The sequence below is a fragment of the Eumetopias jubatus genome, unplaced genomic scaffold, assembly GCF_037043125.1.
Source record: "Eumetopias jubatus isolate StellerSeaLion01/CBP00866 unplaced genomic scaffold, mEumJub1_p1.0 scaffold_6, whole genome shotgun sequence".
NCBI classification, from domain to species: domain Eukaryota; kingdom Metazoa; phylum Chordata; class Mammalia; order Carnivora; family Otariidae; genus Eumetopias; species Eumetopias jubatus.
Genome location: NW_028274812.1, coordinates 80,971,291 through 80,987,673, shown reverse-complemented (window position 1 = coordinate 80,987,673; position 16,383 = coordinate 80,971,291). Strand labels below are relative to the sequence as shown.

At 40.9% G+C, this 16,383-nt stretch overlaps 1 pseudogene; it reads right to left on the bottom strand.

Moving 5' to 3' along the window:
- Positions 1-4,123: 4,123 nt before the first annotated feature.
- LOC114203675 (E3 ubiquitin-protein ligase TRAF7 pseudogene) lies at positions 4,124-6,041 on the bottom strand (annotated as a pseudogene).
- Positions 6,042-16,383: the final 10,342 nt, after the last annotated feature.

Sequence of the window (16,383 nt, the reverse complement as noted above, 5' to 3'; positions counted from 1 at the left end):
GGGCTCTAGACCTTTGGCAGAGGCATGGTTCCCTTTGTATTCACCTTTGTTCATAGGATGCAGCCCTTTGGGTTACCAGGGCTTTACTCTCTTCTAGACTCCAACTTTTTTCCTTTCCTTTGAAGAGATTTTCAAAAGCACTTCAGCCTCTGCCTTTCTTACAGATCAGCAAATGCTCAGGGGGGCAAAAGTGGCCCCCCAAAGTTAGGCTCACCTGTCTTGATACTGACCTCTTATAAATCTTCATTCTGGTAATGCCTTCATTATTTTGTCAGCTCTCTATTCCCTTTGATCAGATGATTTTATACTTTATCCAGCTTTTCTGCATTTCCTCAGCAGGAGGATTGGTTCAAAATATCTAATGGCTTTATCTGCTGCAGAAATTCTAAAATTTTATTACTATTGTCTCCTTTCTCTTTCTGTTGACTGTTGTGGCTTCATACTTTAAAAATTCTTTAATATTATTTTCTGGGGGTATCTGGAGGTAGCATAGGGTAATGGGTTTTCAGCTTTCTTCTTTAAATACAGATTATTTTGGTGATAGCTAAAGAAAATTAGAATCATCAGATTGGTATAGAGTCTTACTTAGAACAGTGTATCTGAAAATGAGAAATGAAGTAGGCAAAAGATGACTTTTAAACCACATCTAGGGAAAAATTATATGGGGACTTAGAATAGATACATACTTACATATAAATACACATATAAGTATTTTTAATTATATTCATATGGGCCGGAAACCTGGTAGGTGCTAACAAGATACTTTCTTTTGTTTGCTGTATATCCCTGTGTTATAGGTATGTTTCTAACCCTGTTGTGAAACATCAGTGTTCTTTCTCTAAGAGAGAAAGCAACAATTTTAAGTTATGAAGATAATTTCCACTTAATAGCCTCCTTAATAAAACATGTTACTTAAAGGAAAATGTGGTATATAGACCACTTCATGTTCTTAAAAACATTCTATGTCATACATATGATTATAGAGATACTGAATTTATATTATGATGACAAATATTTAAAAGTTTCTCTTGACAGCACTACCTTATTAATTTTTCCCATTTTTAATTAAAAACCTGGATAACTAATGTTGATAACTGCCACTTAGGAAGCAAATAAAAATGATAAACACTCATCATTCCTGAAACAATTCTTTCTGGGACCATCAGGTCTTTTTCTAAGTACTGTTGTATTTAATTATGGGTCATTGTTAATCAATCCAGAAGTGCTTCTTCAAGATGGCTGACTGTCAGCAACAATTATATATTCTTAAAGAGGTAAGCATTCTCCTTTATTTTATGGCAGAATTTCAGTGGTGCATTTAAAATGTATAAGGTAGGGTAGAAAGGGCTGTATGTCTTTGCAGACATATTCCTTCATCTGAAATCAGTAGAAATGATAAATGGTTACCAAAATGAATCAGTTAATATCATAAATGATTTACTTGTTAATCAATCGATCAATCTATCTATCTTATCTATCTATCTATCTAGCTATCTATCTATCATCTATCATCTATTTGCATTCCTACTAAATCTCAGACTCTCAGTTAGGTACTTTATATGCATAGATGGCAATTTCCCATCACCTCCAGGAAGTACTATTTTTATGTGTTTTACAGATCAGGAAATTGAAGCTCAGAGTTGGTAAATATGTTTCCCAGCTATGCAACTAGTAAAGGTGAAGCAGGGTTTTCAATCTAGATCTTTTTAATTCCAAAGCCTATGTTCTCTTTATTGCTCTTTATTGCTTTCTTTTATAGGAAAACAGATGCTAAGAAAGTAATTAATACTCTTCAGACAAATCAACAACTAGTGGGTCCTGGTCACCAGTTCCAGTGTGAGTGTGTGTATGTGTTGGGGGGGCTGTCTCCTTCATACCAACAAGCAATTCTGGGACACCACCTGCTCAGTGCCCTGCAATTCAATTCAATTCTAACACTATTTACCTGGATATAGTCTCAGGTCCCAGAGGTTAAGGGCTCAGGCCTACAAGACCACCCACACCCTCCTCAGTTCACAAGCCAACTGCAAGTCCAGGTTGTCCTCTGGGCTTCTGACTGATTGGCTACAGATTCAAAGTTCCAACAACCCTCCTTGGGTTCAACTAATTACTTAGAGTGCCTCACAGAACTCACAGAACTCACAGAAACATTTTATTTACTAGTTTACCTGTTTATTATGAAAGAGTATAGCTCAGGAACAGACAGATGCAAGAGATGCCTGGGGCAAAGTATGGAGAAAGGGCACAGAATTCCATGCCCACACCGAGTATGCCATTCTCCCCAGATCTCCATGTGTTCACCAACCTGGAAGCTCTCCAAACCTTGTTTTTTGGAGTTTGGACAACCAAATGGAGGCTTCATTACCTAGGCACAACTGATTAAATCATTGGTCATTAGTGATTAAACTTAATCTCTAGCCCATTTCCCCTCTCTGGAGGTCAAGGGGGTTAAGACTGAGAGTTCGGTTCCCCTGGCAACCAGCCCGCATCCTTAGGTGGGGGGGTCTTAAGCGACCTCATTAACATAACAAAAACACCATTGTAGCTCTCACCACTTAAGAGATTCCAAAGGGTTTTAGGAGTTCTGTGTTGGAAACTGGGACAAAGACCAAATATTTATTTCCTATTATAAATCACAGTATCACAACATTGAATAAAAAGAGAAGCCAATGAAAATGCAGGGTCACATCCAAAGCTTACTGTTTGCATTGGTCTTTTCTTTCACATTGCATCTACTAATTTGGACATCACGGGTCAAGTGGCTACATAGGAATCTGGAAAGTTTCCATCTCTGAAATCTTTTCTTTGGTAGATGGACAACTGTCTGCTTAGCATTCTAGGTTTCTTTTTCCTCACATTGTTGGTTTATCTCTGAAGTTCAGACAGGCAAAGGGTATTCCTGAGGTATTTCCACCACCATCAAAATGTGTGACTAATCAGGAGTGGCTGAACCACTCCTAGAAGAAACAAATCCTAGGAAGGGCAGGTAGGCAGTGCCTTAAGTGAAAATCCTTGGTGTTGGGAGAACAAGTTCCATTATCTCTGATAAAAACCCAGTGTCCACTGCCGTACTTCTGAGTGTTTTCATAAGTGTCTTTCTTGTTAAAAGAAGATTCACACTGCGTAGCTCAGAGAATTTCCCCTACATTATTACCCATCTCTTAGGAGGGAGGGATATAACACACAGAAAGAAGTACAAGGGTAACACCAATTGGAATGTTATCTAAGGTGGGCTCCCATCTCCTGCATTTACCCTCCAGATCATCTCAGTTTGGCAGTCAGCTAAAGACCAGAGGATTAAATAAAAAGGGCTGCCTCACCTCGGGCATAATGAGGGGAGGAGCAGCAGATGGAATCTGACAAAAGCTGATTGCATAAGGGCAGGAATGGAGGGACCTGATTATAGGGCCATGGAATGAGAGTTTTAAAATGAGGATATGAATGATAGCGACCCAGGGACAGAGGCCCTCAACCTCATCCACCTTCATTATTTTCTCAGAGAACTTTTTGATGAATCCTGATGTGGGAGGACTTGAATGATCCCTTCCTCTTCTGCAGACAAAGTGGGCCAATCTTTCTGCAAAGACTCTTAGCACAGAGCTCTTTTCTCTCTCTCCTTGCCTCCCTCCAAGCCCTTGGTAATAAATATAGTAACGCAGAATAAACTGAACTAGTCCCTCCTTGGGAGAAACAATTATAAGCTGGACACTATAAAAGCCAAGTAATTTTTAAAAATTTTAAAGGTGTCAATTTGTATGCATTTTATTTAATTTTTTTCACAGTCTGTGCTTTTATTTCAATCAGAAAGTAATCAAATATATATACAGTCTAAAAAGAGAATAAAAGGTAAATAAAAAGGCCCACAGTCTATCTGGGGTGGGGACAGAGGGCGGGCTGGTCCAGCATTGTAGCTGGCATCTTGGGAGAAGGACCAATGACAGGAGCAAGCAGAGAAAGGCTTGCTGGGCATAGGGTAGAAAGGAAACTGCCTGGCTGGCTGAGCCTGCTCACCTGTTCCACACACAAGGCAGGAAGAGACCCTGAGACTACTCATGTGGCCAGGCTGGCTTGGAGAGGCCTAATGCAGGCCAAGAAGAAGCCAAGACCCAGGCTGGATTTTCTTTTAGCAAGTCCACACTTTCATAGTGTTGTCCAGAGCCCCTGAGAAGAGTTGGCCCCTGGCACATGGCCAGCTCAGTCACACTGCACTGGAGATGCAGCACAGTCTACATGCAGATCATGTTGTTCACACTCCAGATCCTGAGGGACCTGTCATAGGACATGCTGGAGACTTTGGTCTGGTCTGGCATTGAATGACTGTCACGGCATACATAGTGCCAACGTGGCCTGTTAGGACCCACACCTGCTACTTAGACTTGATGTCTCATGTGTGAATGAGGTTCTCCTAGGTGCCACTGACAATGTGGCCATTCACTGTGCCAATATAGTAAATGCTGCTGGTGATGTCTACAGACGTGGGTGCAGTTGAGGGTTCAGATGTCCCAGATCTTGATTATTTGGTTAGGAGCCACTGTGCATGTGGCTCTGACCAGGGCCTGTACCCAGTGGTTGAGGCCCATGAGCTCCTTCTTTAACTTCAGCTCAGTGCCCATGATGTCCCAGACCTGGATGTCCTTCAGGGAGCTGTTGAAGAGCATCCTGTATGAGGAGACCAGTGTGTATGCCAATTGTCTGGGCCTGGGGCATGTTCACCCCCTGCAGGTTCTGGATATCCCACATGATGTGCAGTCCTCTGAGCTACTGTCAAGCTTGTGCTCCTGAAGGCAGAGCATCAGCACAATGCTGTCATGATCCTCTGCAGCATCTTCTGACACTTACAGGTGGTACAAGTGTCCCACATATCACCCACGGAGTAGATGCAGAGACACCAGACAGGGCCCTTTGGCCCATGCAGGTTCCTTTGCACTTGAAGATCTGCTGAGAGTCATAGGATCCTAGGATGCCTGTGTTCAGCATGTATTGATGTAGGACTTCTTGTCTTTCAACATGGACATGTCCCTCCAGAACTCCATAAGGTCCTCTCTGGGCTCCCTGGTTTTAGTCTAGAACATCAAACTTGAGCTTAGGCTCTTCTCCAGCTGGTCAATCTTCTGAGAGCTTGCCGAGCATGAGGTGCAGAAACAATCTCCTGGTCTTTCTGGGTCAGCACCACATATATTTTGTGGAAGCTGTTAGACTTTTGCTGCAGGAACTCTTCAGGTCCATCTCAAACATATCTTGGCTTCCCATGAACAGGCACCTTAGAGTGGGGATACTTGATGTGCTTGTACTCCTTGAGGGGTCCTCCAGGTTCACTTGAGGAGGGACTGGCTGCTAGGGTGGTTGGAGCCTGCAGTCACAGCAGTCCTTGGGGTCTGAGGCACTGAGCTCGATGGTGAAGGGGCCCCCACAGGGAATCTACCTCAAAGATGATGGGCTTCCTGCCAGCCACCACTGGACAGCCGTGCCTGCAGTGAATGAAGAGCTCCCGGATTTACACTCCACTGCAGTTTTGTTGACTACCGCCGTCAGCTTGGTGTTGTTCATAGGACACTTCTCTGACTTTAAGATGCATCTTCAATAAAACATGGGCCTCCACGTGCTGATCACAGGTTCCTTGAACACACTGTAGCAGAGGTGGCAACAGAGCTTCACTGAGGGCTGCTCAGCAAACCCTAGAGGCTCCAGCCCCTCCCTGTACTCTGGCAGCAAGAATGTGGAGTGCAGAGACAGGCTGGACTCAGAGGGCAGGCAGCTGCCACAGACGGCACAGTAGAGCTTAGATTCGGAGTGCAGGGTGATAATGGGGACATGCCTACTTCCTTATCCCGAGGGAAGTAGATGAGGGTGCTGGAGGAGGGGGGCACCCTGTGGTGCTGTTTGTGCATGCTGGTCCTATTTGCTTTTGCAATGGTAGTGACAGCTGAAAAGGCAGGCCCCAAAGTCTTTTCCATCCTGGTCCCTGTGGTGAGATCTGGGGTGGACGGCTTCATAGGCTCCCCCAAGCAGTTGTAGCAGGTGCCTTTGCCCGACCTCATGCTCATGAGAAGTATCCTGGACATTTATGTAATGTCCCCTGCCTGTGGCTACCGGGAAGTAGCAACACCACCCTCCAGCTTCATCAGGCCCCCTTGGCTGCCTCTCTAGAAAGGGACCTGCGTGCATTTTAATATACAGCATTTTCAAAATAATTACTAGCCACATCTACTAAGAGAATCAATGAAGTAAGTTTGGTATCATCAAGTTATGTATATTCCCTTCTATATAAGGTCATGATAAATGTTGCACAATGTAAGAGCACAGGGACTTTCATCAGGGACTTGAATTTTATAGATACTAAACTCAGTTTAAATGACAGTATTGAAAGATCTTTGAGGTCTGAATTTCTCCAGTGCTCACTGCCTGAGTACTGAGACATACAGCAAGAAAGAGTGAATAGTCAGCAGGGTCAAGGGCTGCAAAGAGAATGAAGAAGATGAGCGCTGAGGAAACACTGTTGGATCTATAATAGGGAGGAATCCATGACCTTTGGGAGAGCATTTTCAGTAGTGTAGTGGAGAAGGGAGTTGGCTTGCAGTGCATTACGGAGTAATTGGGTAGTAGAAAAGAGACAGTGAGTGAGACTTCTCTTTATATAGTGTAGCAGTGAAAGATGAGAGGGAATGAGTTTGACAAGCTAGCTGGGCCAAAGTACCTTTTTTCCTAAAGAATTGTTTATTAGGCAGAGCAGGAGGCATGGGTGAGATGTGCATCTGTAGCAGAGTTCTGGGGGTGGAGAAATACAAAGAGAGAGAGAGAGAAAGAGAGAGGGAGACAGAGAGAGACTAGCACAAGATTCCCATGAGCAGATGCTCTGTCTGTCTAATAAGCACTTATCCTTAAAGGAAGTTTCCAAAATTGCCTCATTTTTGTAGGACTCACAAGCGTTTTAGAGCATGAAACACAGACATTTGCCCTGGAGGGGCTTGCCATTTAAAAGTGATACAGTGTACACAGAGACAATGAAATGAGGATATCAGTTGAGCACCTTTCAAAAGATTTTAGCCAATATACTCTAACCATAATAAAAATATTGATGACTTTGTTTGATTTATTCACATATTATCCACATTAGGTAAGTATTATTATTTTTGTACATGAGGAAACTGAAGCTTACACAGGCTACAGGCTAAGGAAGTTTTTGGTTTTTGCTTTTTTAAAGATTTTATTTATTTGAGAGAGAGAGAGAGAGAGAGAGAGAGAGAGAGAGAGCATGAGTGGGGGAGGGGGAAAGGGATGGGGAAGGGCAGAGGGAGAGGGAGAAGCAGACTCCCTCTTGAGCAGGGAGCCTGATGTGGAGCTCCATCCATCCCAGGACCCTGGGATCATGGACCCGAGCTGAAGCCAGACGCTTAACTGACTGAGCCACCCAGGCGCCCCCAGGCTAAGGAAGTTCTTAATGTCTCATGGCTAATCAATGATTTAGTCCATACCTAGTAACTGCCATTAAAATATTGAGTGAAGCTTGTGATTTCAATACTCAAATGAGAATTCAACAATGTCTCTATCTTACTTTAGGTAAGATAATGTCTGCATCTTACTTACTTTAAAATATTTTGACATAGGCACACATGTGTGCACATGTGTATGTGTGTGTGTGTGCATGTGTGCCTGTGTGAGTCTGAGTTATTCTTTAGGTCTGACCAATTGCCTGGTTGTAATGCATACTCTAGGAGAAGGGAGGGGATAACCAACATCTAATAAAAGAGGGTAGAATCCAGGGACAGCTATTATAATCTTCAATAATCTAATTCCAACTAACACCAGATTTTAAAATATTAGCATAATGAAGGATAGAGATGGGTATTCATTGGTGAAATTAGTGGCTTGTTAATTAGATAATGGATGTTGGAAATAGGCATTCATTAGTGATATCAGTGATAGCTGAAGTCTGTGAATTGACTAAAATATTCTAGAAACACTCCCTGCCTTGCCATGAGTCTAGTAAGTCATCCTTCATTGTTAGAAAGAAGTTGGAAGCTTGATCCTCGACAGTCCAGTGTCCAGTCATCTGTTTGGAGGGTTCTGGTTGACTGCTAATCACCACATGGCTAACTGAATTCTGCCTTTAGAATGTTCTCACATCTGTCCCCAAGAGATTTCCCTGGGCTTATAGAACAGGCTATATGACCTATTTGAAGGTTATTTATTTCTTTGACAGGGAGAGAGAGACAGGGAGAAAGCATGAGCCAGGGGGAGGCAGAAGCAGACTCTTGCTGAGCAGGGGGCTCGACGCCAGGCCCAATCCCAGGACCATGGGATCATGACCTGAGCAGAAGGCAGACGCCCAACCGACTGAGCCACCTAGGCACCCCTGAAGGTCTGCTTATTAATAATTGCTAATTTAATTATGGTCTATATGTATGAACAATTTTTGTCTGATTCTTTTACTAAAACCTGGTAATAAGATTGTATGGTAATAAGATAGTAAAATCCACTCTCAATTCCTGGTCTTCACTGTTACCTACTAAAATTAACCTATTTGTGTTTAACCAAACTGGCTTAGGTTAGTTAGACATTTCTGTGAATTTCCTCTATAAATTCCCTTTCCAACTTTTAGAAAAACTATTCTTCACCTTCTTAATATGTCTACCCTGATGACCTCATCCGCAGCCTCTACCTGTCTGCTCTCCAGTTTTACTGAGAATATAGATATAGTCAGATAGACAGTCCTGTTCCCCTTATCTTCCATCATTAAATCCTCCAACCTGCCTGTATCTGCCCTTACTTTTTGCCTTTCTTCTTATGACAAGGAAGAGAGTATAGCTTCACTTGTGAAAGGTGAGTCTTTCCACTTAAGCTTAGTATCCTGTCTTGCTTTGCTGCTTAAGGACTTCATTTCTGTGTTTACCCACTCTCTTTTGAACCAATTTCTCCCTTTATGTTAGATTACTCACACTAGCATACAAAATGCTCTAGCACCTTCAACCTTAGACAAAAACAAACAAAACTTATCTTGATCCTTTTAAGTAATCATTCTATTTCTCTGTCCCTACACAGTAAAACTACTCAAATTGTCTTTACTTTCACTTCTTCACTTTTCATACTTTTTAAGTTATGAAATAATTCAAACACAGAGAAAAGTTAGGGAATAATATAATACACACCTGTGAACACACACAGCTACTGTCCAGCTTCAATAAACTTTTAATGTTTCTCTATATTTGCTTTACCTTTTTAAGAGAACTGTTATTGATATAATTAAAGCCCTTATCAAATGCATTCTCTTCCATCCCCAGTGGTAACCATTAACCAGAATTTGCTGTTTGGCATGCCTGTACAAGTTTTTATATACTACTACACAAATATATATCCACAACTGAGAGTTATACTTTATTCTGTACTGATGGATGTTGTTCCAATTTTCATCCCCACCAACAGTAAACGAGAGGTTCCAATTTCTCCATATTCATGATAACATTTGAATTGTTAGCCTTTTTAATTTTGTCAAACTGGCTAGTTTGAACCGTTATTTCATTATGATTTTAATTTGCATTTCCCTGACATCTAGTAAAATAGAGCAGCTTTTCATATTTTTTATTGGCCATTGGTGTTTCCATTTTTAGAATTGCCTGTTCATCTTTGCCCATTTGTCTTAACATCTTGAATGAACAGACCATCATTTCCCCACTGCTTTGTAATGCTACCTCTATCTTACACAATTTCCTGGATCCCTACATTGTTTCATTGGTTTGTTTGTATATTTCTACACCCAAAATCACGAGATCCTACCGTAGCTTCATAAGAACTCACTCTCTGGTAGAGCATCTCCCCCAGTATGTTCTTCAAAATATTTGTAGACATTTTTACCTCTCTGGCCTTCATGTGGACTTTGGGATTTTATGTCAAGATCATGAAACCCTGGGGAGATTTTCATTGGAATTTATTTAGATTTATCGACAAAATTAAATTAGGGGAGAACTGAAATATTTATATTGAGTCTTATCACCAAACATGGTATACATCTCACTTCTCTCAAGAGCACTCTTATCCGGCTTCTTTCTTTTTTTTTTTTTTAAAGATTTTACCTATTTATTTGAGAGAGAGAGAAAGAATGAGAGATAGAGAGCACGAGAGGGAAGAGGGTCAGAGGGAGAAACAGACTCCCCGCTGAGCAGGGAGCCCGATGCGGGACTCGATCCCGGGACTGCAGGATCATGACCTGAGCTGAAGGCAGCCGCCCAACCAACTGAGCCACCCAGGCACCCCTTATCCGGCTTATTTCTCCACCACTTCACTGATTCTGGTTTGGTTTTCAAGAACATGAACAACCTGCAACTTGCCAAATCTAATGGCCACTTCTCTGTCCTTTTCTTGACTCTTTGGGGGCCTAAGGGCCTTTGCAGCAGCCCAGCCTCTCTGTAGCCTCAGTTTAGAAGTCATCTCCTCAGAAAGTTCCTTCCTCACTATTCTACTTAAAAAGCCACATGTGACTTATTTCATATCACTTTGTTTCAATTCTCCACATAGTCCTTATCTCTATTTAATATGGCCTTTACCAACCTCCTCATTTACATCATTTCCCCTTGCTAATTATGCTTTCTTTTATTCCTTAAACACATCAAGCTATTTTTCACAAGGAGGTCTCATACTTCTTTTTCCCTCTTTCTAGAGCACTCTTCTCGTAAAGATACTTGCTCGACTTTCTTTTTCTCATCCTTTAAGTCTCTACTCAACTGTCACCTCCTAAGAGGAATTCCCTGATGACCCAGTCTGAAGTTACTTCCAATCATCATCATACCAACGCACTGTATTATCTTAAATGTCTGGCTCTGATTGAAAATTATATTGTTTATTAATGTATTTGCTTGTTTACAGTTAATATCCCCATAACCCCCTCCCCTCATATATGCTACATAAGAGCAGTAATGTTTATTTTACATATATTAATACCAGAACACCATCTGGCACCAATCTGGTGAATAAAATAAGCCACTCTATAGCCTAAGACATATAATATTAACAGTTGTTTATGAAATTAAACATCATATCTATGAATTGACATTAAAAAAGGATGTAGGTCTTAGGTCTAACAAAATAAATAATTATAGTTGACATATGGCCTTGGTAAGTTAACAAATAATTTTAAAAAATATAATCTGGATTAATTAAATATAAATTATTATATATAGATATTAAATAATTTCTAAACAAAACATACTATGTGAATACATATATACACAAGTCTTATATTTACTGTTTTTTAATTTAATTTTATTTTTTAAAAGATTTTATTTGAGAGAGAAAGAGAGTGCGAGTCTGGGGCGGGGGCAGAGCGAGAGAGAGAATCTTAAGCAGACTCCACACTGAGTGTGAGCCTGATGCAGGGTTCGATACCATGACCCTGAGATCATGACCTGAGCCGAAATCAATAGCTGGACACTTAACAACTGAGCCACCCAGGCACCCCTTATATCTACTATTTATAAAAATAATCAGCAATTAGAGAGAAAATTAAGGTAAAAGAAGATTAACCTGGACAAAATTATTATCCAAATTTTGTGTAAAATGGTTGAAAAACTTATTTCTAAACATTCTGACAGCCACGTCAAAGAAAAATTTTAATCAGATACATGATTCACATTGTCCATGAGATAAACAGGTTAGTACATCAGGAGAGGCCTGAATATTCTTGTAGTAAGCCTGGAGAGACTTCTCTCATGAGTTGTTATAAAACAATCTTCATCAATAGTATTTGTACAGCTAATAAAATGAGGTGTGCCATTGAGCTCTCCTGTATAATGTTTTTTAATACATGCCAAAGACATAAAGGCCAAGGGCAGTCAAGTAAAATATTGTTATGAAATGAAACAACCACATAGTCTGGTTCCTCAGCCTAGCAGAGGGTCTAGCAAAAAGGCTGAATGGTAAATCCTTTAGGCAACCCTCTGTAAATGTCATTTTAGCAATTGTCCATGTAATAGGTACTGGCCAGAGGAAAACCTGAAGTTATACTTCTTGACATATATATACCTGGAGAGCAGGTATTTTCTGGTATTGGACAAGCATAACCCATGTGCAACAACTATTGGCTGAGCTGGGAATAAGGTTATGAAGTCAAAGCCCCTAACGGGGATACACGTGTGAATAGAAAGCTGCCTCTAGAGATGGAAGAGTCAAGGTTCCTCTCACAAAGCAGTTCCGGTTCGGCTCTAACACAGAATAAATGGATAACCTGGCCTCAGGGTTCTATACCACAGGGCATATTAATATACTCGTAATCCTATTTTTCTGGATGCATTCTTTATAGGGAACCTGAAGCTAAGCTACAGATCAGATGTTTTTTCACATACTCAGACTGAACCAGTTTCAGAGATCTCAGCTTTAGGTAGCCCCACAGGTCCCTGGACCCTGCCCAGGTGTCCCATCCTGAAGACAGGCCTTCCTCAGCAGTATCAGCTGCTCCTGGTTTCTGCAGGCTTAAACATCTCTGTCTCTTTTCTTCAAAGATTCCTTGACCACACCTGGGCTACACCACTGGGTTCTCTAACTATCGCTGTCTAAGTTGTTCATTCATTCAACAAATTTTATTCTATTTCTCAGGGTATCACATCTTGAGGCACATGGTGAATATGTTAATTTTGAGATTCCCATTAGAAAACCAAGTTGTATTGTTGTACGCGCAGTTGGATAGACAAGTATGAGGTTGTAAGGACAGGTCAGGCCAGAGATTAAGATGTTTATCTTTAAGCTATTTTAGGAGTTAGTTGGACAGTTAGGTCAGAGCCAGGGTCCCCAGCAAGAAAATACAAAGTCAGAACGGCTAAAATAAAACAGCGCTAACGTCCTGTTTTGCAGCTTAGACAGGACCACACTAGCATTCTGTTTTGCAGCCTTTGCAGAAATGACTGGTGCAAAATGTCGTTAAATACAACAATTAAAGACAAGGCATTTGTCCCTATCACTGGTAAGGGGCAGTTAAGACATAAGCTCCCAGATGTCAGCAAAAAAGACCATTCAGCATGTGGACATTAACTTTAAGAGGTAGACAGATATGTGACCAAAGCCCTGACTGGCATGACTCAGCAGACCCTGATTGTTTTAGTCTGCGAAAGAGCTCATAAAAACCCCTAAACTTAGAAACTCCGGGGGTAACCCTCTCGGAGCCCCCCTCCCTCTCTGGGAGCTTTATACTATTGCTCAATAAACTGCTTTGCTGCCCACCACTCTTCATCTGGTCTACCTTTTCATTCTTTGAAGCTGTGTGACCAAGAACCACAGGCACTAAAGTCAGAGAAATCCTGCAGCACCATGAGGTTACTTAGGAATGAGAATAGATAGGTAGATAGAATATTACCAAAGTCCCATTTAAATTTGAGCAACATTAAGTGCTTGGCCTCAGCAGCTCAGAGGCCTTGGTTGGCTTCTGCTTCTGTCAAGTACTTCTCTGCCCTAGCAGCCATTTTCCTGCCTAAAACAGGATTCCCAAATCCCTAGAGATAAGTCACACTAGCCCTCTATCTTAGGTTACCTCATTTATTTGCTTTATTTGATACTTGCTTAATTCATGGGAAGACAGAGGACAAAACTAGTACTCCAAAGCTCTTAAAACCCCAATTCAAATCTATATACGCACTCCTTGACCTCCCTGCAACATGATTCTCCATGATCAGTTCCCTATTAGGATTTTTAAAGCTAATAACAAGACTCACCAGGAGTCCTTCTGGGCTGTGATTATCCTGAGTTTTATAACTTTTTAATTCTCTTCCTATAATTTGATAAATGGTGGTAGAGAGCTTGCTAATTGTTTTCCTACTTACTGATAGTGGGAGAAGTATCAGCATTTTAAGGCATGTAGTCCAAGGTGTACACTGACATTCACATTCGCCTCTAATCTAGGCACACTTCCCTGTATAACAGTGTCTGTTTTGCTTGTACCCAATAGGGTGTGAGAATATGCTATAGAGGCAAGTTGTTGAGCGTGGCAAAAGACACTGCATGGAAGTAGAAAGAGTTAGCAAAAATAGTTATAACTTGAGCATTAACCATGTGGTAGCCACTGTTCTGTGTTTCTCGCATCATTTAATACAGTGTTCCTCAATGAGGGTGTTATTGCCCCTCTGGGCACGTTGTGGAAATTTGCAGAGTTGTTTTTGCAGTTATAGTGATTTGTAACAGGGCCAGGAATAGTAGACTTCCTGCAAGGTAAGGGACTGTATCACATAGTAAAAAACTGACTTCACTCAAGTTTCACAGAAGTGTCTCTTATGTCCCATGGCCATTCCTGTTTTTATAATTTTATAAACTTTTAAGCCTAGACCTTACTCTTGTTTTTGCATTTAAATAGAAAGTAATTTGAATTTAAATATTTCTAAGATACTGACATTTCCAAGAGTGTATCTATCATGTAAATTAAGAGAAGATCAGAAGATTGTTCTTTGTTTTATTTGGAACCTTATCAAGAGTATTTACTCTTTTGGGCATTATGAGCCTGCCTGCAGGACGTGGCTAATGGTTGTTATAGCTGCCGTATTAATGGCGATTCTGTGTATACGTGCAAGAATGGGGTAATTTATTATTGTATCTTCTAGATTAATCATATCTGAGCATTTACTTACTGACACATATATTACTTTATCTCAAATTACATTTCTTTTATTTCTTTATATTACAATTAAGGCATTCCATTAATAACATTACCTATTAGCTATTACATAGCTGGTAAGCCAGGGGCCAGAGTTTGAACCCAACATTCTGGATCCCAGAGCTACACACTTTTTTTCTTTTTAAGATTTTATTTATTTATTTGACAGAGAGAGAGGAAACACAAGCAGGGGGGAGTGGGAGAGGGAAAAGCTCCCAGCGAGCCCGATGCGGGGCTCGATCCCAGGACCCCGGGATCGTGACCTCAGCCGAAGGCAGACACTTAATGACTGAGCCACCCAGGCACCCCCCAGAGCTATACACTCTTAACCACAGTTATTCTGTTTCTTATCACAGGAAGCCAATAGAAATACGAGGCAAAAAGAGGGCAGAGTTCTGCACAGGACTTGAGAGGCAGGGAGTATGTGGTTCTAAAAATGCAGACCAGTGCACAGTCTCCATGCAGAGTGGCCTATAGCAGAACTGGTGAAGGGTACTGAGAGACCTGCTGGCTGTTCTCATGGGTTTCAAGCGAAGACAAGATGGTCTGCCGATGCCCATTCTGAGTATAGGAGTAGAGCTGGATGGACTGTTGTAGATTTCCATGGTTCCTGCTATGGATGACCAGGATTCCATGGTCTCCCCATCCCACCAGGAAAGAATGGATGGACAATCCACTGATAGTTTTGAACTCACAGAACTGTTCCACTACACACCTACTGGAATCTATATTATTCACTGGCATGTTCAATATTCAACTTTTAGTAAGCATGTAGGATGGCCCTGCTAGACTCCAGAAAAGTTAAAGAAAAGCTTTGACCAAGTTCCCTCACACTTTTTTAAGCATGTATTTAAAATCAGATCAGCAAACCACCTTGATTTTTTTCTCAGTCTGAGTTTATCCAGACTTTTTTCCATATGCTAATATCAACAGGCTGAATTTCTTCTTGGCTGGTTGAGAATTTCTCTTTGATTTAAAATTGATTATTGAATCTTGAAAATCAAGGAAAGTTTTCATGTGAACACAATTATTTTTTTTAAGTGGGTCAAAAATGCTCAGTGTGGCCTTTGCCAGTGGATTAGAAAAATCTGCCTGTCTAGATTTATTTTGTGTAGGCCTCAATTGCCCTACTTAGTTTTCATTTTTCTGGGAGCTTCTTAAGATGGTGATGAGTAGAGTTCTAATGAGCTGGAACCTTCTTCCTCAGCTACAGTTTTGACAGGTTGTTTGTCTCTAGCTTGAAGAGACTCTTATTGAGGTTAAATAGAAGACATACAGCATCCAGAGAACTCTGTAGATTAGTAGATTAAAATGTATCGGCCTCTCCTATTTTGAAATAACTGCTCATGGCAGTTCTTGGCCTATTTGTTGACAAATCACTCTGGAATAATTAGATAAGAGGCAGCTGTATGTACACTTTAATTAGCTGTTCTTGCCCCCAAAACTTGATCAGAAACTTTTCCTTGACCATTACTGTGAGCCTAACACCGCTATAATTCTCTTAATGCATATGAACTTTCCAGGCCTATTAAAAACCATGAAATACATACATATGCTGAAGGAAAAAACATTTTTATGTATCTGTAGGATTAAAACGGAGGGAGAAATTGATAGGAGTGGATTTCAGATTGAGGCAGTGTGGCAGTGATGTTTATTTGAGGCATTTTTGCCTATATAAAGAATACTGGCAAGACATTTTGATTACTTGTTTATGTTTGGTCCGAAGTTGTGCCTTAGCATCAGCACAAGTGTTGGTGAAC